Source organism: Marmota monax, unplaced genomic scaffold, assembly GCF_021218885.2.
Source record: "Marmota monax isolate L192 unplaced genomic scaffold, Marmota_monax_Labrador192_F-V1.1 WCK01_AAM20220418_F8-fsc00010, whole genome shotgun sequence".
Classification (NCBI taxonomy): domain Eukaryota; kingdom Metazoa; phylum Chordata; class Mammalia; order Rodentia; family Sciuridae; genus Marmota; species Marmota monax.
The window spans coordinates 19,113,946-19,133,169 of NW_026692321.1; the positions used below are offsets into that span (position 1 = coordinate 19,113,946).

Consider the following 19,224-nt stretch of genomic DNA (forward strand, 5'->3'; position numbering starts at 1 on the left):
TACAAAAACTGAATCCCAGCCCTCCTATTGAAGTGAAAGAAGTAGATCTGGTATGTACTCTCTGTGTCGGTGGTGTGCCACACAGTGTTACAGAAGCACCTAGAAGCCTATCTAATCCAGCCCAGAAGAAGGAGTCAGGAGTCAGGAACAACCTCCCAGGGGAGCTGTCCCTTGAGAAGAGGCGAACTTTTTTTTTTTTTTTTTTTTTTTTAGTTATAGATGGACACAATATCTTGATTTTATTTATTTATTTTTATGTGGTGCTGAGGATTGAACCCAGGGCCTTACACATTCGAGGCAAGTGCTCCACCACTGAGCCACAACCCCAGCCCCACAATACGTTTATTTTATTTATTTATATGTGGTGCTGAGGATCAAAGCCAGTGCTTCACACATGCTAGGTGAGCACTCAACTACTGAGCCCCAGCCCCAGCCCAAGTTTGATTATTTTTCAGGTTAAGATCAGAACCAAGGAAGGGAAGGCACTTCAGAGAGAAGAGTAAGCAGAGACTGATGCGGTACCTTAGCGCTGGGCTGTGGAGGGAGGGGCTTGGGGTGGGGTGAGCTGCGAGGGCAGGCAAGTGCCAGTCTTGGGAGAAGTGCTGGGGGCAATGGGAAGACAAGGAATTCAGTAGTCTGCAAAGAAGTGATGGGAAGCCTGTAAAATGGCGCTATCGATGCCTTCAGCACAGCCACACTTCACAGTGTCCGGACTAGGTGAGGTCAGGTGCACTGTCGGGCCCAGTCAAGGGCAGTCCTTTCCCCAGCCTATAAGTGAAGCTTTCTTCCCAAGGCAATGGCAACTCACACTGTGCTTCTGCCAGTTTAAAATTCATATTTGCATACAGTGTTACAAATTGTTGTCTTTTTGCCAAATACTTGCCTCCTGTTCCTTTTTTAAGATCAAAGGCAAGACTCACCTGGTTCAGCTCTTATCCTAGCCTGTCACAGTGATTCAGGACCCAGCTCCTGTCAACTAGTGCTCGTAGAAATGGTGGAACATGATTGTGACCTTAAGAGGGCAACATTCAGGTACTAGTCAAGGCCAGGAGGTAGTCAGTATTAGGGGGTCGGCAGGAGGGAGGACAACAAACTGAAGCTGAGGGGTTGGGGATAGAGAAGTCAGAGAAAAGGTTGGGAAAAATGAAGTAAAGGAAACTGTGAACACAGGCCAGAAGTTTGACCTTCACACTGTACGATCTGTAAGGTACCAAGTGCCCCTGGGAGGGTAGTAGGTGGTCAAAGCAGTGGCTTGGGAAAATTTGTTGTACAATGAGAGTCAAGAAAAGTTTAGAGACTAGAGGCAATAATACTGGACAAGGATGGAAGGAACAAGATGAATGAGAAAATCAATGACTTGGTGACAACTTGGCCAAATTTAATGTGGTATTTCATGTATCACTGCAGATTTGTTAGCATTTTAATGGATAATACAGATTTAAAATATAAATTAATATATTTAATGGTAAAACATTTCATCATTTTATCATTATTAATGCTAGTATATCAATTCTGGATCTCTCTCTCTCTCTCTCTCTCTCTCTCTCTCTCTCTCTCTCTCTCTGGCACTAGGCATCTTACCAGGCCACTGCACATGGCTCAATATTTTTAAACTGTAGTTAGGAAGAAAAAATTAAGTTTTTCCACCAATTCTCACTTATTGGTTCTTAAAAATGATTCACAAGACCTTAATTTTTAAGATGTCAGAAACAGATTTCCATTTAGTTATATGAATGACTGATTTTACAAATAAGTATGTGTGTTGTGTCAGCATTATGCTTTATCCAGGTAAAACAGTCAAGAAACTAACTCAGCAATATCAAGTGAACCTCCAGCAGGTGAGTACTGCAAGGTGGCACTTAGGGCTGAAAGACATGGGAGCTCACTGCTGAGCACGGGGAGAGGCCCGAGACAGAGAAGTCTAGTGCTGGGTCTGCCAGGGAGGACAGGGGTACAAGGTCCTCAAATAGCACCGCCAGGTGAGGAGGGAGGAGGAGAGCAGGAAAAGGAACCAATGAAGAAGAGGGAGGTGAAGAGTGGAAGATTCACAACCAGGGGGAGAAGAGCATGAGGAAGAAAGAGATGTTAGAAGAAAATAACTTCCCCTTTGCTACACTTTATATGATGTGTGAAGTCTTTTCAGAGAGGTGATCACATTTGATTCTTCCAAGAAGCTGGAGACAGCAAGAAATGAGAGACAGGCAGTCCAGGTCTGGGCTGGGGAGAGAGCTTTGCCAAGAAGAGTTCAGAGCCCTCATGTGTGGGCGGCTGTGAGGAGGGTTCTTCCCAGAGGCCAGATCCAGTCAGCCCTATTCCTTGTCTTTCTCTCTCTCTCTCTCTCTCTCTCTCTCTCTCTCTCTCTCTCTCTTAGAAATTGAACCCAGGGGCACTCAACCACTGAGCCACATCCCCAGCCCTTTTTATATTTTATTTAGAGACAGGGCCTCGCTAACTTGTTGAGGCTGGCTTTGAATTCACAATCCTCTGCTTTAACCTCCCCAGCTGCTGGGATTACAGGCGAGTGCCACTACACCTGGTTATACCACATTTTCTTTACTCATTCATCTGTGGAATGACTCCTAGGTTGGTTCCACAGCTTAGTTATTGTGAACTGAGCTACTATAAAACATTGGTGTGGCCACGTCACTATAGTATGCTGATTTTAAGTCCTTAAAATTGGGTCAAATGGTGGTTCCACTCCAAGTTTTCTAAGGAATCTCCATACTGCTTTCCAGAGTTGTTGTACCAATTTGCAGTCCAGAGGGACCTTTTAAATCCAGGGAATTTGCTGGAAAGTCTGAACCACCTGGACAGAATCAGCAACAGCCTTGAACTGGTTATTCTGGTGCCTGTCGTCAAGGACTTCACTGCCTGACCACAGCCTTTCAGCCATTAATTCTCTTCCCAGTTTGATTTTTTAAAAATACATTTTATTGAGGGGCTGGGGATGTGGCTCAAGCAATAGCAAGCTCGCCTGGCATGCACGGGGCGCTGGGTTCTATCCTCAACACCACATAAAAATAAAAATAAAGATATTGTGTCCATCTAAAAAAAATTAAAAAATAAAAAATATTGAAAAAAAATATTTTTATTGAGGTTTTTTCCTTGTCACAGAAGTAATATATGTTCATCAGAAAATGGTGATCTTCATAGAAAATCCAGATAAATCTAAAAAATCCCCTACAGTCCTACCATCAGGACAGTTGCAATTTTAGAGCCCTCACGTTGTTCTCCTGTGTCTGCTTGTCTCGTTGGAGCTGTGCACCTCTCTGCCCACTCACACATGTGCATTTATCATCTCCCTGGCTTCATCAGCTGGAATTGTGTTTAATAGAAGTCATAGCAAACCCTATTAACAGTGAATTGAACTATTAATGGCAACGGTGTTTTGCTTATATGAAAGGAGTCTGGAAGTAGGGAATCTAGGCTGGTAGAACAGCTCAAGGACCTGTCAAGGACATTCCAGCTCCCTTAGGCTGTGGTGGTACCCCATGGTCCCAAGGTGGCTCTTAACTCTAGGAGGCTTGGAATGCAAGTATTTTGTTTTTCTGGCCCCTCTGGTGGAGACAGGGAAGAAGGTGTTAGGATGGGTGCTGAGTCAGCCAGCCTACAGTGCCAGAGAGTCATCGTAGTCTTCTAGAATCTCTCTCCTCTAGCAGCTGCACAGTTTAGATGTAACATGATGTATTTAACAGTTCATTGTTGGACATTTTAGTTGCTAGTTTTTCATTTATGTAAACATGCTTTGTACATAACCATAATTAGTGATTTAATATAAAATTCCTAGTAATGGAATTAAGGACAAAGAATATATATAAAATGTAAATATTTTAATATTTTCTTTGTTTATCAAATTGCCCTCCAAAAAGGCAAGGATATACTAAGTTGCCCTCTCACCCATCATGTTTAAAAGAGCCCATTTCCCCACACCCTCGACAACAGATTTTTTGTTTGTTTTGTCATTAAGCTATCACCCCACAACAGTTATCCAGTTGCTGTGGATTTGACTTTGTATTATCCCTGGCCACATTCTAAACAGCTCCCTGGCCTCTTGGAACCCAGATCAGGGACCCTGTGAGTCCCAGCCCATCCCTGTCCTTGTCCATGGCTGCCTGTCCTGGGGGCACAGGGAGGCTGGCGCAGGCCTCATCCTGCTGTGCACTGAGGAAGACTCGGGTTCTTGTTAAAGTGTACCTCACTCAGCCATCATATTTTGACAGCCCTTTCTGCTGTCCTATCTTAGTCCTTATTCAGGCCATTCTGTTTAGATTGAGATGCTCCTGGGATCCAGCCTCCACTGAAACAGCTCTCCCTGAAGCCTCACAATCCCTCTTACCTGAGCCACTTCAGGTCTCTTGTCATCTGTGTTGGTGGGCTAGGGTTGTAGCACAGTGGTAGAGCACATGCCTTGCATGTGCAAAGCAAGGGGGAAAAAGAACCTTGGGCATATCTGAAAGCAAAGGCTGAGAAGACACTATCGGTAGATTCAGCGGAAGGTGTGAATGGTGAAGAATTCATCATTGGGCTTTCCAGATATTCATTAGACATGAGAACATGGATTTCCAGATGTTGGTTAGACATGATCATCCCACCAATTCTGCAGCCCAAAACAGTTCACAAAAGAAGATGTATATGTGGGTAATAAGCATGAAAATATGTTCTCCCTCACTAGTAATCAATTTTTTAGATTTTTTTTAAATACTTGTAGATGGACATCATGCCTTTATTTATTTTTTTATGTGGTACTGAGGATGGAACCCAGTACCTCACACATGCTAGGCAAGTGTTCTGCTACTGAGCTATAGCCCCAGCCCAGTAATCAAAGATATTTAAAAGAACAATATTATTTTTATTAAATCAACACTTTAAAAAATATCACTTAGTATTGGTGAGAGCTGTTAAAATGAGCATGGAACTTCTGAAAGACAAATGAAAGTCACATTCTTTTGGGAAAGCTATTAAACTTAAAAAAAAAAGTGTTATGCCCTTTGCCCCAGTAATTCCTTGCTCAAGGAAACAGTCATATATTTAAACAAAAATTAAACATTTGAAGATTTTAGTTATAGGATCATTTAAATATTGAAACTATCCAACAGTTGGAGAATGACTAAAGAACAGCATAGAATATTATGCCCTATTAAATATATTTCCAGAGCTGTGGATATAATTCAGTGGTAAAGCACTTGCCTAGCATATGCAGCACCTTGAAAAAAAATACAGGTTTTCAAATATCCTTAACTATTCTTTAATGTGTCCACTATTAGAAGCTCCTGGTCTTCACTCCACACTCAAACCTGCTCTTCCTGCAGTTTTCTCCATCTTTCCATTGACTTGGGCCAGAAACCCTGGAGTCACCCTTGACCTCCTCCTTTCACATCCCACAATCCTGTAGCAAATCCTGTCAGTTGAACATTCAAAAGGATCCTCCCTACTTCCAGGCCTTTTGTAAAGCATGAACTGAAAGAATTTGAAGAGAAAATAAAGCAATTCTGAATGCCCTGGGTTGGGTTCCTAAATCAAGGCTCAGTTTTTCTCGTCCTTGAATAAAGTTACCTAACAATTTCTTTTTCCTAGAGCAGAAGCCAATAGCCCACATAGCCTCATTGAGAACATGACATGTGAAGGCGGAGTAACAGGACTCAAAGAATGATTACAATGAATAGAAATCTGTGAGGGAGGGAGGACCAGCATTTCATTTGTGGTAGGCACACTGGTGGTTAGAAATGCTGTGTATTTTCAGTGAATGCCAAATAGTGTACAGCAAGGAGAACCATCAAATGTAAAGGAGTCCCCAAAACCAGGTGTGCAGAGCCTCCACTAGCACAGCATCCATGGCTGTGAGGCCAGGAGAGTAAGCCGTGCGCTGGGACCAAGAGAGACTTAGCTTATTGATATGGATGACTTCCATTGTTGAGAAGGAAATAAAATTTCTTCTTGGTTCTCATAAATTCATAATTGGGACAGACCCCTCCAACAAAAGACAGATTAGCAAGAGAAAAACAAGCAAGTTTATTAACATTTGGAGTGCACATCATGCAGGAGAAGCCTCAGGTGATGGCTTAGCATCTGACTCAGAGCATCTTCAACAAAGAACAGTGAATCTGTAGAGCCATGACAGGACAAAAGAAAGAGACTTTACTCTTCCAAAAGTGAGAAACTGGGCAAAGGTAAATACATGGGGAGAAACTCATGGAGTAAATTCTGCTTGCAGATTCCTCTGGAGGGTCTCTAGGCTGGTAAGAACTGTCTACGGTAAAAGGGAATTTATATCCTACCTTTAGTCAGAAAAGCAGGGGATAGAGAAGGCTTTTCCTCTGTTTGCTGTTTGTTAATTACCTTTAGTTCAATTTAAAAAAATGTGACTCCTCTGAAAACCTCTGTCCTTTCTGAAAGAAAACAAAATATGACTTAGTCAGTCTTAGAGCTCCCCTCATATTCAGGACACAACAAAAACCATACAGTGGGGTAAGAGGAGAATGGTAAGGACAGGGTCCTTGAGGTTCTAGTTGAGGACTTGCGAAAAATAGGGGCCTAGGTAAATCCTCAGAGCAGAACAGTCCAGGTGGGTTGCTTATTCTCCCAGGAGAGGGCAGGCAAATATTGACTAATGTGCTGTAAAAGAACATTAAAGAAACAGAGTTATGTATCTGCAGTGCAGCCTTAGGAGGCATTGAAAATAAAACAGTCTTGACTTTGGTAGGGGGAGTGACTATTCTATTTATGGCTCCAGTGCCCTCAGCAAATCCATATATCCAGCTATAGGAGTTTTTGACTCGGAGGGTCAGGATCCTATAAGGACTTATTCAAGATACCATTATTCCTTTTCTATCATGCTTTTGACTCTTTTAGTCCTTCTTTAGCTCTGGTTTAAGAGGGTATTGTGGGGATGGGGGTGTAGCTCAGTGGTAGAGCACTCGCTTAGCACGTGCGAGGCACTGGATTCGATCCTCAGCACCACATACAAATAAATAAATAAAATAAAGGTATTTGTCAGGGCTGGGATTGTGGCTCAGCGGTAGAGCGCTCCCCTAGCATGGGTGGGGCCCAGGTTCGATCCTCAGCACCACATAAAAACAAAGGTATTGTGTTGTGTCCATCTACACCTAAAAAATAAAAAAAAAAAAAGGTGTTTGGTCCAACTACAATTAAAAAAAAATTTTTTTTAAAGAGGTTGTTGTGCACATCTGGATTCAGACAGTTCATTCTGAATCTTGATGAATTAAGTCCAAATAATTCTGCGAATAATTGGATGATTAAAACTTTATTGCCTTGGAAGCAGAGGCAGGAGCATCATAAGTTCAAAGCCAGCCTCAGCAACTTAGGGAGGCCCTAAGGAACTTAGTGAGACCCTGTCTCAAAAAAAAAGGCTAGGAATGTGGCTCAGTGGTTAAGCACCTCTGGGTTCAGTCCCTGGTACCAAACAAATAAACAAAATAAACAAAAACTTTGTTATTCTAAAGTGCCTCTCAAACAATTTTGTTTATGTCAAAGTTTCTCTGAACTGGGCACTATAATTCTAAATTATCCTTGATGAAATTATGCCATCTAGAAATATAAGGTCACAAATGTAGGTGATAGTGTAAATGCATGTAAGAAGCAGGAGTCTGTCCTGGAGGGGCACAGATTTAGGTTTAGAATAAGACAAAAGTGCAGTTCTGGGGACAGCCAATCCAAAGAGTTGCACCTCCTATTGATTCCTGATCAAATGCCTGGGTCTTGAACTACACATCTCACCCAGCTTTATGGTTCCCACAGGATAGAAAGGTCTGGAGAGATTACTCCCAAAGCTAGACTCTCATAGGCAAAGCAAGAGAAGCCTGGGAGTTTTCATAGGGTTTATTATAATCTCCAAAAATGGGAAATAACTCAGATATCTTTCTGTGAATGAATGGATGAACTATGATACATCCACATGTGTTCCATTGCTTGGAATACTACTCAGCAATTAAAAAAAAAATCTATACAGCAGTGTTGATGGAAGTCAAAGGCATTGTGCTGAAGGAAAAAAAAGCCAATCTCACATGGTTACTATATGATCCCATATATATAATATTCACAAAATGACAAAATCAGAGTGGTAGAGAACAGATCTATGTTGGGGATTGAAATCTGGAGGAGGCGCAGTCCATGGGGCAGCTTTAAGGAATTTCTTCGAGGTTATAGAACAATTCTATAATTACATGAGTCTTTACATGTGATAAAATTTCACAGACTTTACACCAAAAAAAAAAAGGTGCATGTAGAAATGGGTGAAGTTCAAATAAGGTTTGTAGTATAATAATATACAAATGCCAACTTGCTGATTTCAATAACTATTACATAAGATGTTTCTGGGGGAAACTGGATGAGGATATATGGGAATGCTTTGTTCTATTTGGAATTTTGAATCTGAAATTATTTCAAAATAAAAAGTTTATGAAAATTTTAGGGGTGCAGATTTATGCAGCAGCTCTGTAGGATTCTCTTCAATATTAACTAGAAAAGAATATAAAATAAAGACTCTGAAGAATTATAAATTGAATATAGTTTCCAAGCACTGTGATTTCACATTTGTTATAATTTTGATTTGGAAGTTATTCTCTATTATTTTAACAATACAAGTATTTTGTGTTGTTACAATACATAAAAGGAAAAAATCCTTTGGTGAGTTTCCCTCCAGGGTAAAATTAGTCTTAGACCATGGGTACAAAAGTCCCTTCTGGTGATGGGGCTTTTGTCTACCTTTTTAGCCACATCTCCTGCTCACAACATGTTTTCTGGGGTGAACTCTTTGCAGGTCTCTCCCTCTTCCCCATACATTTCCTTTCTCTTGATTCTCAGTTCAAGCAATGCTTCCTTTCTGAAGCTATCCCTAACCAAGAAGCAAAGTGGCGTCAGCAGCTTCTGGGGGTTGAAGCGAAGTATATTGACCTTTGCTTATTTCATTCATGCATCTAGCTCTCACCCTGTCCTTGGATTCCTCAAGGGCCCAGACTGGGTCCCATTCCTTCCTCTGAGTCCTAGCACAGTACCTGGTACACAATACCGTATCTGGAGCACACATTCCGTAAATGGCAAGTGAATGAGTGAGTGAGTGGGCATCTGAGGACCCCAAAATTCTTCCTAATCAAATTTGTTTCTTCTTCTTTTTTTTCTTTTCTTTCTTTTTTTTTTTTTTTTTTTGTAGTACTGGGGATTGGACCCAGGGCCTTGTGCATGCAAGGCAAGTACTCTACCAACTGAGCCATATCCCTAGCCCCCCTTCTCTGTCTTAATACAGTAATTTCCAACAAAACTAAAGGTCCAAAGGGGTTCTGATTAACAGCTAAATAGAGCAGTAAACGAATACTTAAAACATTGTTTTTCAAATAATCAACTTAGTTAAGATTTTATTATATTAACATTTCACCCATTATTTCTTTTCATTCTTGGCACAGTGTTTTAAGCAGCTAAGCATAGATCAGAGGGTTGTGCTCACGAGGCTCCTTGACATAAGTTCTAGAACTTACATAGGGGAGGCTGTGGGTTCTGCAAGAGGATGGGAGGATATTAAGAGCACAGGCCTATGTTTAATTTCTCTTTTGCTCTAAATTTTAACTAAAGGAATCAAGCTGTTCTCCACCCTGCAGCAGCCACTCTACCCAAAATGCTGCAGCAGATATGAATGGTCTTTATAACAAGCTCTATTTTCCCTCTTCAGCATCCTCTGGGCAAATAGTTTGGGACACCCTAACTGTCTTCATGTGTAGCTTCTGTCCCCACATTTCAACAAAATCACTCAGAGCTTTGTCATTCCTTGTTATACAATCTAATGACATTCTCCACCTAAGGTCTGGCAGCTTCATTAAACAGGGCAGATGTCATCCTCCATGAAACAGGGCCCTCCCTTTCCCCTCCTTACCTTGATTGCATGCCCTAACATTCCTAAGACTTAGTCACAGGTTGTATGCTCACTTTTTCAAATAAAAGTAATAGTAAACATGTTTTCATGACCCAAATTTTCTTCCTGACATCCTGTCATCTTTAAAGGCCCAAATTAGATGCCGCCTTTCCCCAGAAACCATCTACCCACTGAGCCCCCACTCATCCTTTGCACACTGAAACATTTGAATGTCAAAGGTACTTTCACTGTTGAGTACTTTATACATTTCAATCAGTAAGCTCCTTCTTGTTTTATGAATTACCCCTCTCTCTTCAGACCGTATAAGGCTCCTTAAAGATAAGACCCAGGCCTTAAAATGATCCCTTAAAAGGCTCCATGGTGCCTTGCTGGTGTTTAGCATGTTGTGACAGTGGCCAGTGAAAACTTGATTAAAAAGACTGGGGCTGTAGCTCAGTGGCAGAGCACTTGCCTAGCACATGTGACACTGGATTCCATTCTTAGCACCACATAAAAATAAACAGATCAAGGCATTCTGTCCATCTACAACTACAAAAAAATTTTTTAATTAAGCCAGTGTTGTAATAACTTAGAGAGAGATAAAGAAGAATCTATGAGATTCTTTTTTCCTCTTTCTACACCAGAGATTTGTAAAATCAAACCGCTCTTCCTGCCACAGTGCGCTGGCATGGAAAGAGCATGGGATTGGGCTCAGCTCTGACTGTGCCAGTGGTTGATCTTGAACTTAGGCAAATCACTTGACTCCTGTTTTTATTTCCTCATATAACTGGGAAGAGTTCATAATTAAGGATTTTTGAAGATGTTTGCTCTAACCCATGAGAGGGGCACTGCAGGTGGCCCTGCAGCAGGCCAGGAAAGCAGCTACATGAAAGGAGGCAAGCCCTCCATGTGTGTCCCCACTAGGGGGTGCTGACTGTCTCCATTTGAAGTTAGTCCTGCTGGACAGGCAGGTAGAGTGGACTTGGGGTCATGAGGAAGGACAGAGAATCAACACTGAATCTTAACTACGTTTGTTGTAGACATCAGGTCAGACTTTCTGGTGGACAGGCAAGAGGATAAATGAGTAGTCAGGGCCTGTCACAAGGGCAAGGAAATAAAACTGGGAGGTATCTGAGAGGGAATGAATGTGGAGTGGAAAGAAGGATGAGAGCAGAGAAGGGGCCACGTGTAGGGATAGAGGGAAGCAGGCTAAACAGCGCATGGACTCCAGGCATTTTGAGAAGGGCGAGGACATGCTGCTTAGCCCATCTGGCAGCTACAGACCGACCAGACTACTGAAGAAAGAGTTTTGAAGAAACATAAAATGACATGGCTTGTATGTGTCCTCCAAGACACAGCCATGATTTTGGAGCATGAAGGACCATGAAGGAAGCATGAGATTCTCTAGGGCTACTGGAAACAAGGAAGTCCTTCCCAACGCGTCACAGCGGCTCCTGCAGCTGCTTTTCCTCTCTGTCCTCAGGCCAGCTGCAGATGGGCCAGCTACCCAGCCCCAGAGCAGGCCAGGCAGAGAGGTGCTCCCAGCAGGTTCCACTCTGGGACCATGCTAAGCCCTGCTCTGAGGAATCTGGCAGCACCATGGTCCATGCGTCAGAGGAGGAGGCATTCAAGTCTCTTGCTAAGAACCCGAGGCTTTGTGATGCATGTGGTTGTGCGGGACAGAGAATGCAGCTGGCATTCTGCTCACCCCTTCACGTAGCCAGCAGCACCTCCTCCAGATGGACACACAGAAACAAGACAAGAAAACTGCCCTTTCTGAGTCCACCTGCCATCTGACCCCACCCTGGTGACCTGTCCCTTCATTCAAGATTTACTTATCAAGAAGAACCCATAGTAACTGAAGAGAGAAATGAGTGGCATAGTTCCAAAAGTTACAAAGGGCCATGAAGATCGGGCATCAGAGAATGGAAGGCCAAGCCTGTTCCTGCTTTCTCCCTACCCAAGACCCTGGTCAGAGGGGCTGCAGGGTGCTGGAGAGAAGAATGTGAGTTAAATATGATTCTTGAAATTGCTTAGCCTCCAAGATGATGAAGAGACTGTGGCTCCCACAGGCAGCGTCTCTTGTATTCTTGTACTCTCCTTAATGTCACCATTCAGACTCTTCAGATATGAGAACTGCGGCATGGATTCCCTCATCCACTTCCCACAGTCTCTAAGCAGAAAGTGGCAAAGCGCACAACCAAGCTCCACGCCTGCCATAAACCCTGTCTCGCCACACTGCAGGCTCCAGAAGCTACTACTGGTAGCCTTGGTTTGATGATGGATCCATGAAAGTTTGTTGGCTTAAAAGTAGGTGTTTAGCCAGGCGCAGTGGTGCACACCTATAATCCCAGCCACTCAAAAGGCTAAGGCAGGAGGATGCCAAATTCAAGGCCAGCACAGGCAGTTTAGTAAGACCCTGTCTCAAAATAAAAAGGGTGGGGATGTAGCTTAGTGTTAGCATGCCCCTGTACCCAATCCCCAGTGCCACCCCCCACTCCTCAACACACCCACATAAGTGTTTAAAGAACTTAGACTTTCAGGGAAGAACCTTTAGAAAGAAAGTGTTGCCTTTCTATCTGCCCACTTAGCCAGGCCCTACTAAATGAGATTAATTTTAGCAATAGGATTTCTGTTTACTACACTCCAGGTTTCCCTTAAGCCTGTGAGTCAGGTCAGATAGAGCAACCATCTGGTACTCTCCCTGAGCGTGGCTTCCACTAACCAGCGGATACGAGGGGAATGGCAGCATCACCAGACCAGCCTGGGGAAGCCTCTGTGAGTTCAGATTGTGTTCAGGGACACATCCAGGAACCAATGTCTGGGATCTCAGCCGGGCTTAGGATCTTGAGAAAGAGGTAAAAGACCTGAAAGTTTCATGAGAACAGAATCCTGGAAAAGCTCCAGTCCCTACCTGACCCTATAACTATCCCTTGTCCTGGATCTGCTGAAGTAGACACATGCCGGTCCCCCAGCCAACCCTGGTACTACCCCAGTTGTCCCATCTGTACCTTTAACCAATTCAGCTTTGAGCCTCTCTATGAGTCAGGTCCTTGCTCAGCCATGAGAAGAAGATGATTGGCTGCATGTGCCAGGGCTTTGTGACCCGCTGGCAGGGCTCCTCCAGCCCCTCAGAACCCTTCATCCCTGCTTTTACATATCGCTTCCATGCAACCCCAGAACAACCTGGATGTGTGAGCCAAGGGGGGAAAGGGTAGCAATTTTGCAGATTTTCCAAACAGGTGACTTCAGCCCCCCTGGGCCTGGGCTGGAAGGGGTAGCCCAGTGACAATGGGCATAGCCCCACCTCAGGAGCAGACACGTTTTGGCAGGCTTTGCAGAACTCTCTCCTCTGATCCCACAGCATCTGTTCTGGTTTCCCTGGCAGGTAAGATGACATCTACAGAGAAGACATGTGGGAAATGTGGAACTGGGGAGGGATCGTGGTCAGAGATGCAGCTTTAAGAAGCCCAAATAGCTGTTCTAGATACGAGGGGCAGATAAAAGCACAATTTTATAGTGTGTCTCCCTTTTGGACTGGCCGTTCCATATTCTCAGAGGCCCTAAGCTGACAGTGTGTCAGACACCTGCTTCTCAAACAAGTCCCCTTGGATTTTCACTGTATTCCCAGTGATGCTGAAAGCACTTAGCAAATGCTGCGTGCTGGGTGCTGTGCTCAGTGCTTTGTATGCATGGCTCACTTAATCCCCAAAATAGCTCTGTGATGTGGGAATTGTCACTGTCTCCATTTTATAGATGAAGAAACTGAGGCCTAAAATCAAACAGGACACAGTAGAGCCAGGAGTTGAACCTAAGTGATCTGATGATGATCCATACCTCTAAATGCACAGACATTTTGAAGCTGGCTGGTGGGTGGCATGCCAGCCACCACCTACAGTTCTGGAATACCTGTATGCCTTTGCTAGCCACACAGGGTGGAGGTGGTGACCTGGGATCTGCAGGGGGTTCTCCAGGGCCCAACTAGAATAGGGCTAAACTTGGGGTAAAGAGAGCCCTAGAGAATTAGGGAAGTTTGAGGGGCCCTACATTGTCTTTAGGACATATTTGTGGAAGATAGATTTTACAATTAGATCTCTGAAATTAGATCTAGGCTGCTGCTAAGATCATTCAATATTAGAATGTGAGATTTCAGAGTTATGCAATTTTTTTGACCATCTTTAAGATTTAGGAATAGAACTGCCTAAATAAGTGCTGCCTTGGTGTCTGGGAGGGAACTCTTCTGACTATGAAATATCAAGATTTGGTTTTTGATGACCATTTTCAAGCTCTCAGTCTACAGCAGCTCCCCTCTCCCGGTGAGAACCATAGCAACCTTTCCTTGCTGGTGACTACACCATAAGCCTGATGGTCCTAGCCCAGGAAGTGATTTTGCAAAGTCACCAGATTAAACCTCCTCAACTTCCAGTTTGCTCCACCTCCAGACCTACTAGCAGGAGTCAAGTCCCTGCACAGCAGGCTTTTCCCAAAGTCAACATCTTACCTTGATCCTTAAATAGGGTTTCTAGCCAACCTGGAGGGTATCATTCTATAACCCAGTCAGGAGCTCCTCCTACTCTTGATGGTCACCATGTACCAATGGTGAGAGTGGAAACATAGAGACAGGAGTGGAAGGCCCTGCTAGTGCAGCCCTTAAGACAGGGCCTGCCTGATCTTGGTAGTTCCCTACCATTCTTTCAGGGAGGTGAAGAGCTCTTGGTAACAAGTGTGGGGTTTTTGTTTTTGTTTTTGTTGTTTTTTGTTTTGTTTTGGCAGAGGGCAAGGGTTGTTTTGTTTTGTTTTTTGGTACCAGAGATTGAACCCAGGGATGCTTAGCCATTGAGCCACTTTTAATTTTGAGACAGGGTCTTGCTAAGTTGCTTAGAGCCTCATTAAGTTGCTGAGGCTGGTTTTGAACTTGCAATCCTCCTGCCTCAGCCTCCCAAGCCACCAAGATTACAGGCATGCGCCACTGCACCTGGCAACAAGTGTGTTATTTTCAGATACATGGGCAAATGCTTTCTGTACCTCTGCCCAGCAACTGCCCTTATTTGAGTCCAGGCCCATGTCAATGCCCAATTCAAAAGGCCATCAGAATCTGGACCAGTTTATGAGTTCAACTTGTGGCTTTAGGGAAAAGGGAGGCTAGTTTAGTCCAGTCCAAAATATTAGAGCAGACTTCATACCCAGACCACTCCAGCTGGCCCAGCTCTGGGAGAACATGTGGACCAGGAGACTTAACTGGAGTTTGAGACTCAGTGCACTCAACCCCCTTCCCTGACACCACTGGGTCTTGGTAGAAACCAGCTTCTTCTCTGGGGAGCCAGATCAAAGTTAGGGGCTTTCCTTTTTCTAAATTGAGCTAGGGAAAGGGGTTTGGAGGATGTGGGAAGGGGTTAAAGGAGTCTTTGTTCAGGACCTGAGTGCCACCTGCTGGTCATGTTTAGTTCCATGCACAAGGCCAAACCCAGGAAAGAGAAACTAAAAGGGCACTGCCCTCCCTAGTGAGACAAGAGGTGAGGAAGCAGGAAGGCTGGTTTCTTCATGAAGATCCAGAAAGTGTGACAGAGGGTCATTTTAGAGATCCTGGGGTGCCTTAGAAAAGTCTCTTGAGTCAAGATGGACCCCAACCAGGGCAGAAAGTAGCACCACCTGTGAGAGCAAAGCTGAGCCAGTCCTGAGTCCAGACAATGGCTCCAGTCTTAGTACTAGCTGTCCCCCCTTCCCCCAAACCCTATGGGGGTGAAGCATGACTGACTAGTAGACCCTAAAGGGGTAGTCTCTTTCAGCTCCCTTTTTTCAGGCACTGTGGCCACTTTGGGACCCTAGATTCAGACTGATCAAAGGTGATCTATGCCCTCCCATCATCAAGCATTGACAAAACTGGGAGTTTCTGGCCAACCCAAGAAGACCTGAGCATTTTCCAAATAGCTGTGTAGCTCTTGGTAACTCCTGATAGCAGGGTCTTCATCTGTGTTCTAAACTCCAGGGAAACTGACGATTTTTCCTTGGTACCAAGAAGGAAGATGGCTAACACATACCTCCAGGGAGAGGGCAAAACGGCCCATCATCCCCACCTATGCCACTGCAACATAGGCCAGTAAATCCCAGCTAAGCCCATGTATCCAGTGAGGTCTGAGGTTCTAATGACTGGCTGTACATCAAAATTACCTAGAGTGTGAGTATAATATGTATATACCTATTATACACATCTACACTAACATTTATTATACACACATGCACACACACATTTGGGCTGCTTCTATCAAGGAGCCTTTGAAATGTATTCAATCCCAGAGAGCCCACACTCAGATTGGAGTATCTTTGAGGCTCAAATAATTTCAGTCAAAATCCACAGCAAAACCTTGGACTAGGACCACTGCCTCTGCTTTTCTTCAATAATCAAAGGTGCAGATTCTCCTACTGGTAATCCAGCAACCTAGGAGGCTGAGGCAGGAGGATCGCAATTTCAGCAATGTAGCAATTTCAGTCCAGTTTCAGCAATGTAGCAAGACTTTGTCTTAAAATAAAAAATAAAAAATGGCTGGGGATGTAGTTCAGAGATAGACCAAGACCAACCTTGGGTTCAGTCCCGAGTACTGGAAAAATCATCATCATCATCAGAAACAGCAGCAGCCTTTGAAACTCATACCCATTAAACAGAACAAAATCCCTAAAGGGGCTCAGGAATTCGTAGGACCACCCTAAGAACTCTCTAGTCCCCCAGAACCACCCCCAACCAGCTGAGACCCTCTGAGGCCTAGCAGAATGTCAGCCACAGCTGGTCCTGAATCATGCTGCCCCCAGAAGCCCAGGGACAAAAATGGCCCTGGGTCCTTCAAGAGAAATGAGTCTCTGAGTCTTGGAAAGCTTCCAGACATTCTGGACAGTTACCAGAATAGCCTATATCCACCGCATTGCAGGCCTGGCCAGCCTCTGCAGACCCACTGCAGACCTGGCAGAGTCTGACCACTCATACTTGGGACCATTCATAAAAACCTCACTCTGATCTGCACTCTCCCTCTGTCCTGACTTCCTGTAGCAGGCCTCACCACACCTTGGGGCATTTGGTTCTATTCTCATGTGTGTCTCCCCAGTAAGATTTATAAACTCCTCGAAGATGGACGATCTTTTCAATTCCTCACAGTCCATAATGAAATAAATATGGAAATAAAATGCACTTTCCTTGACCCTCCCCATCCTGCCTCTTTCAAAGCATAGCGTCCTCTTGCTTCCATCTGCTCCCACTGCTGGTTCTTTAGGTGAGTGCCCTGAGAGCTTGGCAGTGCACTCCTAACTCTCTACCATTCCCTTCCACCAAGACTCGGTCCAAAGTTAAATGAAACAGCCTGTCCATTGAATAGCTCACACACAGGTGGAAAAAACAGAGACATCATCAACGATTTTGAGAGAATCAGACAAATGCCACGAGGAGCTGTGTTTCAAGTGCTATAGAGCCCCACAGGGCCTCAGAGGAAGTTTCCTGGAGAGGATGGAGAAGCCAATTCCTACAGGTTGAGGGAAGGTGGGGGACTCAGGCCAGAAGCTGATGAAAGAGAAGACATGAGGACATGTGTCACTCAACCCTTCAACAACATTACTGAACACCTTGCCTGTGGCAGGAAGAAGAATCCCTATTTCTTCTCGGGAAGCGGTCATATAAACAGTTTTGGTGTGAGGTGAAGCTCAGGGTACAGGGCAGTGGGCTCAAAGCCATTGTGTAAGAGGAGCTTCAGATGCAGTCAAAATTACTCTGGGAAATCTCTGAAGTTGCCAAGTCCTAAGTCTTTAGAAGCTCCCAGGACAATAATTTGTGTTTTTCTTGGCTTCAGAGCTCTGCCTGGCCTCTGTTTCTCCGGGCAATGAAGGACAAGGCTTATTTTTAAAAAGGAAGAATGACTAGAATAAATAAGAGGGTTTTCATCATGATTTTTATTCAAAAGAATTATATTAAGTTAAATGTACCTAGGCTGTTTCATGTAATAAATATGCTTAGGGTTGAGAGGGAGTGTGAGGGGAGCAAGTCCAGAGGATGCCAAGCTGGGCCCCTTCTCTACAGCACGCTTCTCACACCCGACTGTGCCTGCAGGCCTTCTGGGTATCTTGGTCCAAGGCAGATTCTGATTCAGTGGGTCTGGGGTAGGGTGCAGGAGTTGGAGTTATAATAAGCAGATGCTCATGTAGCCCCAGGGCTTTGGTCCAGGGACTGGGGAACAGTGAATAAACGGACTCTGCAGTGGGAGCAGCACCGTGGACAGGGTGAGTGGGGAGTGGCCACCAGATTCTCAATGGGGGAATGAAGTGGTAGTTAAGGCTGGAGTGGTGGGGTTCATTTAGGAGTTGGATAAGTGGTAGAGAAGGGGTCACATTCAGCTGCTTACAGGGAACTGGGTTGCCTATGGGGAAGTGGGCTATGTGTATTCATTCTTACTTCACAGAGATACTTTGTATATTACGCATGGGGGGAAATTCTTGACCCTAGAAAAATGAACTATCACAATTCTCAGAATACAAGGTCCTTTTGGTCTATGTTGTTTCTACATTTCTGATAAAGACTTAGTTACAAGAAATGGTTCCCTCTTAACAGTGACAAACAGCAGACACTTGGCCTCTCTGTGGGGATGGGGATGGGGGATAGGGAAGCAGTCCACCTGATGACCAGAGGTGGGCACCCCTACTCAGCTCCAGCTTGGTTGTGGTGCCAGAACACAGGCCCACAGTTGCCCAAAACCAGAAATCCCATATTGTTTGTATGAAGCTTCCAACTTTAAAATATTGGACACTAACTCAAAATTGTTTCCAACACTGTGAGTACTAAAGAGCTCAAGCATATGAGGTTGAAGAGGCCAATAGTGTCCTGTTTACAACTGTTGGCTAAAAGCGTTTGAAGCTGGGGTGTAGATGGCCAGGCCTACTTTTAGATGGATTCTGACCACAGCAGTGTCAGGGATGGATTGTGGGAGGGAGGAGCTGGAAGATAGAAGGCCTCTAAGGAGGCTCCTGGTAGCTTTGGCTAGAGAGAAGTCCCAGGGTGGGAACATCTAGGCATCTGGAGGAGGGAGGGTTGAGGCATGAGCAGATATGTACTGGAGGGAGAGTAGACTGGCTGGGGCAACCCGACAGGTTTCCAAATCAAGTGACTGGGGACCAGGGTGACATTCACCACAATAATAAATACAGGAACAGAAATATGCTTTAAGAGAAGGTTCTGGACAAGTGGAATTTAGGTGCCTCTGGGTTAGCCAATAGGTCATGGGAGTAGGGAGTCTGAAGTCAGAGGTAAAGCTTAATTAGCTTTCTAAAACACAGAATCTGATGAGATTACTATCACTTAATATCCTCTGATGGCTTCCCATTGACTAAATAGA

At 44.3% G+C, this 19,224-nt stretch overlaps 1 protein-coding gene across 2 annotated transcripts in view; it reads left to right on the plus strand.

Annotated features, from left to right (window-relative positions):
• Mapre3 (microtubule associated protein RP/EB family member 3) overlaps nt 1-19,224 on the plus strand; it is a 50,393-nt gene that overhangs the window by 25,967 nt on the left and 5,202 nt on the right. The gene's annotated exons all lie outside the window — the stretch shown is intronic.